This window comes from Cryptomeria japonica, chromosome 4 (assembly GCF_030272615.1).
Source record: "Cryptomeria japonica chromosome 4, Sugi_1.0, whole genome shotgun sequence".
NCBI classification, from domain to species: domain Eukaryota; kingdom Viridiplantae; phylum Streptophyta; class Pinopsida; order Cupressales; family Cupressaceae; genus Cryptomeria; species Cryptomeria japonica.
Window position 1 is genome coordinate 262,939,878 of NC_081408.1, and position 15,378 is coordinate 262,955,255.

The window sequence follows — 15,378 nt, forward strand, 5'->3', positions numbered from 1 at the left end:
GATGTAAAACTGGTAAATAAATGACGTTTCATACTATAATGTTTATGCAGTACTTACCATGTTATAACTGTGACATGGAAACAATGATCAAATTTGTATGCAGGCTTCAATTCCATCTTTTGATGGAGACTGAAATGTATAAGCATTGAATTCTAAGTTCCGATCTTGTAATCTAAATGCTTCTATGCACTTTTAGATATTTCATTCTCCTTAATAAATTGTGTAACTGAAATCTGTAGTTTCTTATGTTTTGAGAAATTTGATTTTAGTATTGAATTGAAAGTTTCACTGATTTAGATTTTTCTTATAATGTGTTGGTTAAGTGGTGGTGGTGTTATGGTAACTACGAGGGCTCAAACTTCCACTGGTCATTGTGATTCCAAGCTTGTGCCTTAGCTAATCTAATGTACTCACATGTTTGAGTCTCAGCATTGTTAAATGAGGACCTCACCAGTTCATAGCTCTGTAAAACATGTCGTACCAGAATCACCAATCATGTTAAAAAATTTACCCAAAACTTTATAAAACAAAACTACTTCGCTGAATGAAAAATTGAATAAAAAATCTGATACCATGAAAGCTATTTTGTGCTGACTGTGACAGATCAGGGCAGGTTGACAATGGGGGAAGGTGGTGATTTTGGACTCCAGCTATCATAGTGTTTTTGATGGTTTCAACTTTATTGGGTTCCAAAAGGGAAATGTACTGTTTTTTACTTTTCTTTGAAATTTTTGATAGGTGTCTATATATGATTATCTAATGAATATATAGGCGTCTCCATCTTTCAAATCTTTTGACTTGGGGGGTGTCTATGCATGGAATCTGATATCATAGCAAGAAATTTACAGCAGAACAAAGATGCATGTCTCTAAATGTACACTAAGTCCAATTTATTTAAAGCCATAGGAAGACTTTGGTACCCAATTGATGGGCAAGAATAAAAAGTATCTCTGGCCCAACAGATATTTATTTAAGTTAATAATTCTGCCTCTTCTGTTTCAAACTGTGATTTGAAGTGAAGAGAATTTTGATTGCAGATCAATGTCTTTTGTCTTTCAATTGAAAAACAAGATATAATATTATAATAAAATGCAAAAAGAAATGTGATCAATTTTTTAGATCTCTAATTTTGTATAGAAATTAAAGCATTAACTAGATTTGAATATTGATTTAAATAGTAGATGTTTCACTAAAATAAGGAAAGTGTTCAATTTATTCTTTTTTGCTTAATAAAAAATTACATAGAAATACTGCATGAGAACATAAGATTATACATATGTATATGAAAAAACTAAAATTAAAATATTCAAAATTTAAGAAATAATATTCAAAGTTATGAAGGATTAAGAACTTTGAAGAGATATTTAGATACATTCAGCTTATTTTTCTCCTACATAATGACCATTTTTTTATTCTTCAATCTCATCATAAAACTATTTTATGAGAGGATTGTTGTATGTCTAGAAACCAAATTAGGGAGCTTGATATAGAGGGTTTTTATTTATTAAAAAAAAGAAATCTTATTATTAATTTTTCTTTTAATGATTGAGGAGTTTTTAAGTGGTTTTCTTCTTTAATATTAGTAAGCACGATTAATATCATATAATGTGAATTTATTAATGAGGTGTATAATAATGAAAAAATAGATATATTTTTAGGTATTAGAAGTAAAGAAAGTAGTTATATTAATGATTTTTCTTAGTTATTGGAAGTAGGATAGTGGAAGGGGTTGATGACCAAGTCCAAGGAATAGGAAGATGGTTGAAATTTATAAATATAAGTTTATTTGTCTTTTATTATTAGATTTTTATAATGTTACAAAAAGTTTGATTATGTTTTAAATGTAGGGAACGTATAATTATTTAGTTTTTAAGTGGATGAAATGTTTAAGATGTTTGTACTCTTTAGAAGAGACAAGTTTGATTATGTTAGGAAAAGTGTTGTACACATTGCATTAAAATATTTGTGGTCCATGTCAAAATGTGGTGCCACACTTTGCGAAACTTAATATTTTTCCCTAAAATTGTTGTGTTATTATTATAAATATACTTAATATTAGAGGCACGTTAGGGTAAAATGATGAGAAGCATCCAAGATGTGAGATAAATCTTGCATAACCCGAAAATATTGTTTCTTTTTCAATAAAGGCTAAAAATGGAAGGGTTGCTATTTTAAGTAAATTGGCATTTATGCACGTATGGACACAAAAACTTACACAGACCTTCAAAATCATGAAATGAAGCCAATGGTGAAGAAAACACTTCATTATCATTTTTCATTTGTGAGATATTAATTTTTTTAATTTTTTAAAATCTTATTTAAAAATGTTCAAAGCCAAATTTGAGGCACCTAGAGGCTCCAAATGGGCCCAAAAATTGGTCAAAAATCAAAATATTCCCTAATGGTCGTGTTTTGTGGACAACCGTATTTTTGAGAGTTTTCCAATGATATATAATAGTTGAAAATCCATCAATTGAATCAAAGTTGACCCCAAGAAGTTGCACTACCAAAATCCACAAAATTCCAAAATATCTTCTTGAGAGGGAAAATGGACAGTTGGATTTATGGTGCTCAAATGGGAGCTATGCTTTCTAGAATATTCTAGGGCAGTTACCATTTTAGATAAAGAAGGAAAATGGGGGTTTTTAGAAGATAATCCCAATAGTGCAGATTGTGGCTCTAACTGCAAATTATTGTAATGAAAAAGCTCATGTGGATGTATGATGTCATTTTATGAATGTTATAATTTCATTCCATTGGAATAATAGAAAGCAAGTGTTTCTTTCATACATTTTCCTATATATTTTTCTATTTTTGTTGTGTTTTCTTGTTTGTAAGGGGAGTACCCTTCATCAAGTGGTATCCAAGCAGAAGTTCTTGAGTGTGGAAACATGTCACCAAAAGTGAGGCAGTTTGCACCAAGACTGTGGTTGTGGGTCTATGAGAAAGTGGGATAAAATGCATCCACAAGTGATGTGAGGTAGACGCAAGGGAAGAAATGTTTTTCCAGAAGAGGATTTTAGAGTCCTCGAAAGATAAGTACATTCACCGCAAGAGAGTAGATCTAAGAAGACAAGATGTAAGTGATGATGAGTCGGAAGAACAACAACAACAATCTGAAGGAGAACAAAAAGTAACAAATCCTAAAGAGGATAGGTTTCTAAGGGCCACTTCCAAGATTATAAAAAGGCCAAAGGTCGAGGTGTCTACATTTTCTAGTAATCTAAATCCAAAGGAGTTAACCAATTGGATTAATGATCTAAAGGAGTATTTTGAGTATGAAGAAGTAGAAGATCTTGAGAGGGTCAAATTTGCTAAGACCAAACTAAAGGATCATGCAAGTACTTGGTGGAAATAAGTCCATTTGGAGATAAATAAAAGCAGAAAAGAGAATAACAAGATGGGATTGAATGGTAGATGAGTTGAAGAGACAATTCATTCCTATGGACTATGAGCTTGATCTATTGAAAAAGATGCAAGGATTGAAGCATGCTAGAAAATCAGTCAAGGGGTATACAAAGGAATTTTTTCAAGACCTAATTAAAATAGGCCATTCTGAGGCCAACAAGGAAGGTAAGCTCACCAAGATGGTGAACAAAAGGGGGGGTATAAGTGGCCACTTTTTTTTGGTGGGGGGGGGGGGGGGGGGGGAGGGGGAGGGGTGGGTGGTATAAGTGGTCACATACATACATACATATATACATGTATATATACCACTTATACCCCCCCTTTGGTTCACCATCTTGGTGAGCTTACCCTCCCTTATACCCCTCCTTATACCCCACTTATATATATATACATGTATATATATTATATTCCACCAATATTTCCCCATTTCTTTGCTTCTTGTGAATACTCACATTATCAGTTAAAGATAATAGATCCTCTACTGAACATTTTGCCCCATTTATTGGTCATGGTTGGGGAATAGAAGGAGGAAAATCAGTATGGGCTGAGTACGCCAGACCCACAACCCAGAACCAGGGCACGCTTGTCGTTTTCAATTTGGATATTGTCATGTCACCACACAATATAAGATCCTACTTCCAACGATATGGTATACTTGGAAAATTCTTCCTTCCCCCTCTCTCTATGTTTCTAATAAAGATTTCATAATCAAGGTTTGCATGCTTTCATTTCACCCATACAAATTTTTCATCTTAAAGAGGTTTGTGTTGAGGATTTCAAGCAAAATAATTGCAGGTATCAATACAAGTCATGATAGTCAATTTCAATCCATGGGAAAAGGATTTTGTTCCTCCTCCACAATACATATATTCATAGCCTCTCCATCCACTTCCTCCATCTCCACCTTTTTTTCTTCAACCAACAGTGAATGCACCCACACCCATATTATAAAATATCTTCTCTCCTCTACAACTGCAGATGAATTGTATTCCACCAATATTTCCCCATTTATTTTCTTCTTGTGAATACTCCTTTTGTTAGTTAAAGAATAATAGACCCTCTGCTGAACATTCTGCCCCATTTATTGGTCATGATTGGGAAATAGGAGGCAAATAAGTATGGGCTGAGTATGCTAGACCCATAGCCCAGAATCGTGGTAGGATTATTGTTTTCAATTTGAAAACCACCATGTCGCCACTAAGTATAAGATCGCTCTCTCTCCCCCTCCTCTCCCCTCCTCCCTCTCTCTTTATTTCTACCAAAAATTTCACAATTAAGGTTTTTGTAGTTTCCTATCCCATTCAAGAAGATCAAGTTGTTGTTTCTACAAGAGGAACATGAATGAATTCAAGAGTTATTCAAGATCAAGATGAAACCTTTATTCCTAACAACCTTTCATTGAAACAGTTATTCAAAAAAGCTTCTACAAAGGTCAATTTTTCTTGGCATCCTAACCCTTCAGATACCAAGATACCATTGGACTTTTCTGCAATGTATGCATCTCTTGAACCTCAAAAATTATCAGAAGCAATAAAGAAATAGGAGGTGTTTGTTTCAAGTAACAACTATTTGCATAGGATTCAATTAGGAGAGGGTTTGTTCAGAAAAAGTCTATATGTAATTATAAGAGCTCTTTTGGAGTGTCTATCTTAGGAAGTTTCTAAACCCTTTATAGTTATGTAAACAACCAAAAGGAAAAGATGTGTCTGGCAACTAAATTTGTTGAGGTAAATTTTTAAAAGGTCTACTATTATAACACCTAAATCTTGTTGCAGATTTATGTGAGATGTTAAAGCTTGGATGCATCATAGGATTTGATACTAATGTAGTCAACCATATGCCCTAGCATAAAAACCTCAGGTAATTTTTGAAGAAGATGAAAGTTTCTTTTGAGTATTTATCCCAATTGATATTAGGTGATGAAGTTATAGAATTAGAGAAATGCTTTGATAGAGGTGGAACTACTGAGAAACCTCCTACTTCTACTAAGAAACCTCTCTCCCTCTCTCACTCTCTCTCTCTCTAACCTCTCTCCTCCTCCTCTCCCTCTCACTTCCCCTCTCCCTCTCTCCCTCATCTCCATCTCCCTCTCACCACTCTCTCTCTAGCCTCTCTCCCCTCCTCTCCCTCTCAATTTCCCTCTCCCCCATCTCCCTCTCCCTCTCACCTTTCTCTCTCCAACCTCTCTCCCCCTCCTCTCCCTCTCACTTCCCCTCCCTCTCTCTCCCTTCATACACTTAGGTGGAGGCCAGAGTTTAGGACCAACAACATGAACAAATTAAGTTTACTTAAGTTGTTCACCTTACTTCCCCTAAAAATATGCATGTGCCTTGTTTGGGTCTATAGTGTCAAAAACTCATACGGGGTTGTTATCATTAAAAACCCGTACACGTTTCTAACACTATAGACTTTGCAAACCAAGTTGGACACTTGGGCATTTTAAGGGTGAAAACACGAATGGGTTAAGAAAAAGTAACCCGTAAGTGTTATTTTGAGGTAAAGTGGATTCACAACAGTCAAAAAAGCCCAAAAAACTTTGTTGAAGGTCCCATTGCAACTGTTTTTGTATACTCACGATATTCTCTGACAGTGAGTTTGTTTTGTTTTATATGACTTCAAATGATTGAAATGTATAATTAATTTTATTTTTCAATGTTCTTTTGTTTTTTTAATACTTTGATTGTCAAATTCAATTATTTTCATAGGTTCCATGACATAATATATTTGTTTAATTTGTATTATTTTTACTAAAACATATGATGTTATTTAGGACAATTGATGTTAAGGATGGAAAGGAACAAGCAAGGAACAACCAAATCACAAGAGGTAGCAAAGGAAAGATAAATGAAGCACATGAGAAGACTACATGAAGTGAGAAAAATAGGAGAAGGTATGACATCTAAACCAACTCAATTACATGTACTGAATGAACCTAATGCAAATCAAGAACAAGTGCCAATCAATGATCAAAAAAATATACTTAATCCAAACCAAGAACACGCACCAATATTAACACCTCCTAGAATTATTTGTAGAAAACCAAAGTATCTAATTGATGATGAAAATATTTTGAATTCAATGCCCGATAAAATTCTCCAATGCACTTGTAGACAAATGGCTAATAGAATATGGAAAAACTATTTTGAGAGTTTAAATCAAACTAGAAGATGTCAATTAATTGTTGACATGATAAAAAATCTGAATATTAGAGACACAATGAAAATTATTGGTTTAAGAACATCTAAAAATAGTAGTGAAAAAACTATAGTAAGAAATCTATTTGATGTGTTTCAAGCAATTGGTTCAACATCACACTCTAAAGATGCCAGCATTACCCGATGTGTTCTTATGTCAACCATAATGAGCAAGCAAACTAAAAAATCTTGTTTAATAAGTAGAACAAGTAAGTCTTTAAAGATAAGTAGAACAACATTACACCATGCCTTAGGGAGACATGAGAAAATTGAGGATCCTAACAATAATTCTCTATGGGCATTCTCGGGTAGAATTCCATAGAAAGACAAGTTTGTTATTGATGTATTAAGAGTATTAATTGAAAAAGTTTGGCATGACAATGCAACAGTTTCACACAATCAAAGAGATGTTGTTAGAAGGCGAATTGGATCTAAAAATTGTGAGCCACATCCAAAACACTTTTTGGATATGACTCAAACACATTTTTATGAGAAATTCGTTCAAATCTATCCACAAATAAGAATTAGTCAAAGGTTTTTTGAAATGAAAAAATATTTTTATGTAAAGATAAATCATGCATGCACCACATGTTGTAGAATGCATATTGAATTTTTCATGCATTATGATATTTATCGTCATATATGTTGTACTTTGCACACTAACAATGTTTTGCAGGAATGTGGTATAAAAGTACCTCCAAAGTCATCAAGAGATTTAATTTCAAGCATATTATGTAGAAGAGATGATGGTTGCACATTTTATAAGATGATGTGTCTGAGAGGGTCATGTGCTACATGTGGTGGTTTGCAACACTTGCAAAGATGTGTGCATTTATAGAGCACGCATGAAATTGGGAAGAAATTAGTGTCTTTTGAAAAATACAAGTCTATCACATATGGGGTTAAAGATGGAAAAGAGTTGAAGAGATGTGAGTTAGTAAGTAAAGATATACTTGTAGCTGAGTTTATGAGTATTTTTCAACTAAAATTAGTTTATGACTACATAATGCATACACATAGAGCTCGGTGGTTCGATGAGAAATTCAAGTTATGTAAGGATACATTTCCTCTCAATACCATTGTCTCTATTGTAGATTTTGCTAATAATTATACACTACCTCAAAATAAAGTGCAATATTAGTATTTTTTTTTTTTTTATCAATAAAAGGCCGAAGCCGCATTTTTATTTCATTTGTAAAATTTTTACAAACTCCATTCAGTGTGGGCACCGGTAGGAAAGAATGGAGCTAAGAAAACCTCCGGTCTAGCCCAGATCCCTTAAGGGATCAAATATCAGAACAACTGAATAAAATTTTTTTTACAATTCCTCATCTGAGGGAGATAACTGACTTAATAAGACAGTTTAAGTTTCTTTTTGTGCATAAAATCTCGCACCAAACTCTGGATGAACCCATCTTCACACAAAAAAGAAGAAACCACTGAAACTTCGAGCTTTAACTTTAGGACCTGAATCCTGCATCTGCAAAAACCTTATTGCAACATGCTCTGTCAAACTGTTAGTAGCATAGTAAGCATGATAATATGTAAAAATCCTTCAATGAATAATAGCATCTTTTCTACTTTATGTAAGAGGATTGTAGCCTGGATAACCCTTAGCTTGAGACCATTTTCACCTTTTAGGATTCAATTTAAGAGATTATCCAGGCTACAATTCTGCCTACACCAATGAGAAATGTCAATTTCTTAATCACTCTTGACACAGCTTACATCTGATGCTCCATAACCAAAATAAATTAATATGCCATTGTATGCACATATAAATGTCAATATACGAGATTATCATGGAGACTGCCAAGAACATGAATCAAAACAAAGTTCACAGAGAAATATATGTCTGGGTGTAGGAGAAAAACAACCAAAAGAATAAAGGATCTGTACAGAGACAATAGGACCTGCAACAGATCTGAAACAAAGATAGGACTGATCTCAACTGCCCTCCAGAAGCCATTCCATTAATTCGTAGAAGATAGTAAAGACCCAAGTGAACCCCACCCGATATAGAAAAGTCCAATTATCACAACTAATACCCCTATAACTGCACCAGGAACCAGTGTAACCTGGCCTCTAAGTAAAAGACAGGGCTAATATCAATCACAAAGAAGCAATGAGACCAGCATGAGCGAGAACATGAATACTCGGCATCAACCAACTTCAATTAAAACTCCTAAAGCATCCCTTTACCCACAAACAGGGGCATGAGAGGGGAGGATGAAACATGCATATGTGACAGTTTGAATAAGGATATTGCTGAGTTAGAATTTGAGCATATATATACAAACTCATATATATATAGTGTCTATATGTATATATGTATATTTGTGTGTGTGTAATAATCTGGTTATCTATTTACACCCACCCACATACACACACACACACACACACACACATATATATATATATGAATGTGTTTATTTGTTAGGATGTTTATATATTCATATATTATTCAACCTCGCAGATATCTAAAACCAAGACATGAACAGTACCACATCTTTACCACTAAACATGCAATAGCAATCAGAACTAACTATCCCCGATGTACACAGGGCTATCAGTCGGTGCAAAGAATCAAGAATGTCATACAATAAAAAACAAGAGAACCATAGCTTGAAAACACATGGCACGGCAACCTCAGTGAATGTCATAAAAGTCATCAAATCTACCAATGCAGACAATAACCACGCAGCCAGGGCGATAAAACCACAGTTAACATGCATTGGATGGAAGGCCCGCTTGAGCCAGAAAAAGAATAACCGATAACATCCTAACACCTTGCTATACTCCCGAGCCACCCCTTTACAGGTAAGGAGAAGATGGATCAAGCTTATATGAGTTAGTTTTTGTACCTGTATACACACACTCATATATATATAATTTCTGATCTATATATATGTATATATGTGTGAGTGTTAGTGAATGTGCATCTATTTACACCCACATACATACACATATATATATATATGAGTATGTGTATATATGTTTATGAATAAGGTTGTGTATATATACATGTATCTATAGATATGGATATATATATATGTGTGTATATTTGTATTAAAATGAGTCTCCAAATATATACATATATGTATATGTGATCATATATATATATTTCTGTATATATAACAATACATACTTGTCTGAAGCTTAGATTTCAAAAGTGCTGTACCAAGGATACCCTGACCGCAATTCCTAGGTTATATACAAGAGGTCCAAGGAGAGGACTTGGAGAGGAGTGAAGTGAGGTATTGGCATGGTCAGCGTCAAAGTATTAATCCGAGGGAGGGTCTTTCCTAAAGACTGATGAATAACCATCTGCCCCTAGATTAGCTAGCTTGTCAGCTATAGAGTTACCTTCTCGATAGATATGCTTGACCGAAGTTTCCTCAAAGTATTTGATCGGATCCAGAATACTTTTTAATTCCGTTTTCAATCTCCAGTTGGAAACTTCCCTAGTCCTGACTGCATTTATAGTTAATGACGAGTCACCTTCAATTTCCAGATATCTAATCTTGAGTGATTTAGCTAAAATCAGACCTTCTCGCAAAGCTAAAAACTCAGCCATGTTATTGGAAGCCACACCTATGGGCTTATTTATGCTAGCTATAAGATCACCGTTGTCTTGATGGATAGCACACCCAATGCCTGCTACCCCCGGGTTCCCACGGGACGTGCCATCAAAGTTAAGCTTAGCCCAGCCCATTCTGGGAGGAGCCCATTTTGTTAGCTTCCTATCCATCTCAGCCTGCTTCCCACCTTTCCCAATAAACGGGGGAATTATCAAACCCAACCATTTAGATCGAAGGACCTCATCCCATCTGGATAAGTTAATGGACTTTTCCTGTGTATATCTAAGATTATTATTGATTTTTTCCACAATTGTTGCTTCGATTTTATTTAGAAGGGATTCTACCCTCAATTTAGATTCTTTGAAGATCCGCCTGTTTCTCTCCTTCCATATTTCCCAAATGAGGATTGCCGGGGAAATGAACCACACTGAGTGATATATATCCTTTGTGTGAGGAGGTTGCCAACTGGTCAGCCATTCTGAAATGTCCGTAGGTCTCGGCGTCAGCCATCCAAGGCTTGAGCAGAGCCAATCCCAGCATCTCTGACTGAAACTGCAATTGAGAAGCAGGTGGTCCGCATTTTCTTCCTTAGATTCACAGAGAGGACATCTTGAAGGGCCCTGGAAACCTAATTTTGAGAACCAGTCTGAGGTAAGAATCCTTTTTTGGAAAGCTGCCCATGAGAAGAACCCAGCTTTAGGGAGACCAATGTTATTCCAGCAAAGGCTAATCGGAATATTAGGATAGGTCGCAGCTCGATTGAGTTTTAAAAGTGAATAACCTTCTTTGGCTTTGTAAATGCCAGACGAGCTGCCCACCCATATTATCCTGTCTTTCCCAGAATGTAATGAAAATTGCCTATGCTTCAAATTATTCCAGAGGATCTCCATATCAGAATTTGACAAATTCATCTCATCAAGGGGTTTCCACTCCCAACCCATAGCGGGATCATTGGAGCTAAGCTTGATATAATCCTTAACAAACCTACCCCTGATAGCTTTGCAATGATCTATACCTTCTAGGCTAATACCAATTTTGTCTAAAGCTGGATAGCCCCCCCAGGAATCTTCCCAGAACAGAGCCTCAGAACCATCCGCGATATCCCAAGAAAGATAATCCCTAATCACCTTTCTACATTCCATCATGAAATTCCAAACTTTGGATCCTTTGGGTACTATTTCCATCCTCAAAATACTATCAGGATTGGAATTAGTAAGATATTTAGCTTTGAGGATCCTTACCCATTTAAGATTTGGATCCGAGTACATTTTCCAGACTAATTTCGCCCCCAGTGCCAAGTTTTGAGTCCCCAAATCTTTGATGCCAACTCCCCCTAAATTGATAGGATGGCTAATTTTGTCCCAAGCAATTAATGCGAATTTCTTTTTGTTTGAATCCATATTCCAAAAGAACTTCCTCATCTTTTTAATCATATCGAGCCGAGCTCCTTTAGGTAACTGCTGGCAGGACATTTGATATATCGGAATAGCTGCCAAAACGGCTTTGAGTAAAGTAATCCTCCCAGCCGAAGAGAGGCATTTATTCTTCCAAGAGTTCAACCTGAGATCCATCTTATCGAGGATACCTTTCCATAATGAGATTAAATTGTTTCCCTTATCCAACGGAATCCCTAAATATTTACAGGGCAATTTCCCTCGATCAAACCCAAAAATATTACATATATCTGTTTCTAAGTCCTGCGAAGAATGGAAGAAAAAGATTTCCGATTTGTTCTTGTTTACTTCCTGACCCGAGGCTAAAGCATAAATGTCAAGAATCCTTTTGAAAGCCATGGCTTCCGACCTATTCGCACATCCCATCAGCAATGTGTCATCTGCAAACTGCTGGTGAGTGATAGCCTCCAATCCATTAGTGATTTTAATGCCTTTAATAATCTGGTTCATGCGAGCACATGAAATGATTCTCCCAAGGCCCTCTGCCATTATGATGAATAAGAAAGGGGATAAAGGATCCCCTTGTCTAATCCCTCTGGATTAGACAAGTAACTATTTTCTACATAGCATTCTTGCATGCACATGATAACACAGACGGGGATAAAAAGATAGTAAGATAGTGTCATTTCTACATAAGCAATGATCGTAGTCATTCGTTAGAGTTTGTGCAAGGATGCTTTCAACTTTACTATGAGAATTTAAGAGAGAGAAATATCACATATTGTAGACACCTAAAATTGTCTTGTCTAATTAAATAAGTATTTATTTATTTTATCCTAAGTCTTCTATTAATGTCTATTTGGAAGGCCTAGGAAAGTATTAGGCCCTTCATCAGCAAAACTAGGGTCAGCAACAATGAGTTCATCCATGGGGGTAGATCCATTTAGTGGAGCCTCTTTCACTCCTCTAGACCTCTTGCCCTTACGCAAGGGTGCTATGCTAAAGCTTGGGCCGTGAAAGGCATTTGTTGCTTTAGAGACATTATTAAGGATGACAGGCTTCTTAGTTGGGAAATCCTCAGAGGTAGATTTGGTTTGCAACATTCCCACAAGCAGACCTATAACATGATGAAAAAAGCTTGCAGTAACCTTCAGTTGCCCAAAAAGTGCAAGATTACTAATGACAATTGTAAGGATTTTTTGTGGAATAATACTATACTTGTGTCTAATATCAAAGCTATCAATATTTATAAGACTCTAACATATGATGAATCCATTATATTACATATTAACAAGTTATGGCTTGCAGATTTTTCAGTAAAACAGTGGCAGAAGGTGTTTTCAGGATTATGGAGTAGTCCTATAGCACCCAAAGTAAAAAAATTTAAATGGCTTATGATTATCAACAGGCTACCTTTTAGAAAAGACCATAATAATTGTGATATTTGCAATGTTTGTAGGGTTCCTGAATCAGTTAGACACATTTTTTTTTAATGTAGTATTGCTAGAGAAATATGGTTGTTATTTGGTATCTCTATTCCTAACCAATTTACTGTGTTTGATGTTCTAATTGGGTATATTAAGGGTCTGAAAAAAGACTCTAATCTATTTTGGCATATTCTTTCCACTGAAATTTTATGGTATATATGGAAAATCAAAAATGAAGATAAATTTCTCAAGGCATAGGTAGGGCCCTTGCTGAGTCTTTTCATGGACTCACCCTTCACCACATTTTTTTGCAGGTCTTTATGACAATGAACATTGAGAAGCATAAGTTCCTTAGGTTCATTAAGGATGGAAATGCAAAGATGTACCTTCATGAGATGGAGAATGGTTACAAATGGAGGTAGGCAGCAAGAGGAAAGCAGGACGTTGACCTAGCAATGGAGAGCCTTGGACTAGAGGTTGCCAAAGTCAGAGACCCAGTTAAACACTAGATTTAGATGCTCTCACAACTACTCGAAGGCAAACAAGTTGTGTGGATGGAGGGTCCCCGGGGGTGGACTACTTGGATGGAAGTAGTTCAAGAGCAGACGTTGATGTGACTTGGACATAGCATTTCAGTTCAGCAAATATGAGCATTGTGTCCTTTTTTTGAAATTATGCTTTATAGTATCATATGTACAACTCTGTACATCTCTATTTATAGCACACAGTAATCTTCTAGACTTGTGAAGTTTGGACCTACAGTCCATGTAGAAAAACGATACATGTCTTTGTAATAGTCTTCTCTCCTTGTATGCAATAAAAAAAAAGTCTTCTATTAATTAAATAAATTCTTATTTATTTAATTAATTTGTTTATCCTCTTATATCCTTTTATTATTTAAATAAATATTTAATTTATTTAATTGGTCCCACTTCCTCTATTAATTAAATAAATTTTTATTTATTAATTAATTCATTAGTTTTTTCTCTTCATGACACATGTCATTTATCTCTTTATTTTCCTCTACCTACCCTCTTCATTATTTTATTATTTTCTTATACCTACCCTTTAATCCTAGGCGACCATTTATTTCTTTCACCTTTTAATCTTATCCTTTCATTTTCTAAAGTGTCTTCTATATAAGATGTTTCTTTCATCCTTATCAACCCTAACTAATGTGTCTATCAAACTTTCTTGCAATCAAGCGACTTTACAACCACAACTTGTTCTTTGTTGAGCTCTTGTGCACATACAAAATTTGAGAGCAAATATATCAAACAAGATCAATGGAGATAGGAGACAATGGAGATCAAACCCTACTTGGCATTTGAATGGTATTATTGTTTCAATTTGTTAATTTGCATGTTCTTAGGTATCTTCATTTGTGTATGGTGAATATTTTATTGTAGGACTAGGGTTTGTTGTGGTTGGATCTTTGTGGTTTTGCAATAGTTTGTCATCATCATTTTTCACCTCACACATTTTGGCATGCCTGGTGGGACATGGATTTTTATTATATCTATGTCTTTTTTTTTTTGCATGGTTTTTCTAACCCTATATTGTTGTTTTGTGAAACAATTTGGAGAATAACCTTGTACAGCTGAGGTTTTGGACACAAGATTAGGATTTTGGAAAGATTTGATCAGATCTCATAAATGGTTGATAATTTCTACACCAAGTATTTTTTGCAAGTTGGGAATGGTATCAGGAGTGTTCAATCCGAAATTCAGATTTTTTTTATCAAATTTAAATTATTTGTGATTTTTTTGTGATTTTTCATAAAAAATGATTTTGGGAGAAACTTAGTGCATTTTTTTAATTTTATTATATTTTTGGAAATTTCTCATAATTCTTAAGAAGCTCTATTTTTTATTATTTTAATTTGGATGCAAACTAATTCATGAAAAATCAAATCTTTGGAAATTAGGGTTTTGCAATTATTTGATCATATCTCACAAACAACTAGTAATTTATTTTTTTTGTAGGGTGGGAATGGTATCGATATTGTTCCATTAAAAATTCAGATTTTTTGGATCAAATTTGAATTATTTATGATTTTTTTGTAATTTTCATAAAAAAATAATTTTGGGAGCAAATTAGCATTTTTTTGGATTTTCTTACATTTTTGGAAAGGTCTTATAATTCTATAGGGATTCTATTTTTTATTATTTTAATTTGGATGCAAAATAATTTGCCAAAAATCAGATCTTTTGAAATTAAGGTTTTTCAATAAATTTGCTTTCTAGGGCTCAAATCAAGGTATTTTCCTTACAAAAATTATATTTTCATAAATCTCTCAGAATTTTAGGAGGGGTTTGTTCTTTGTATATTAATTTTTGAGGTAAAAATCATTGCGAAAAGAAATCAATATCTT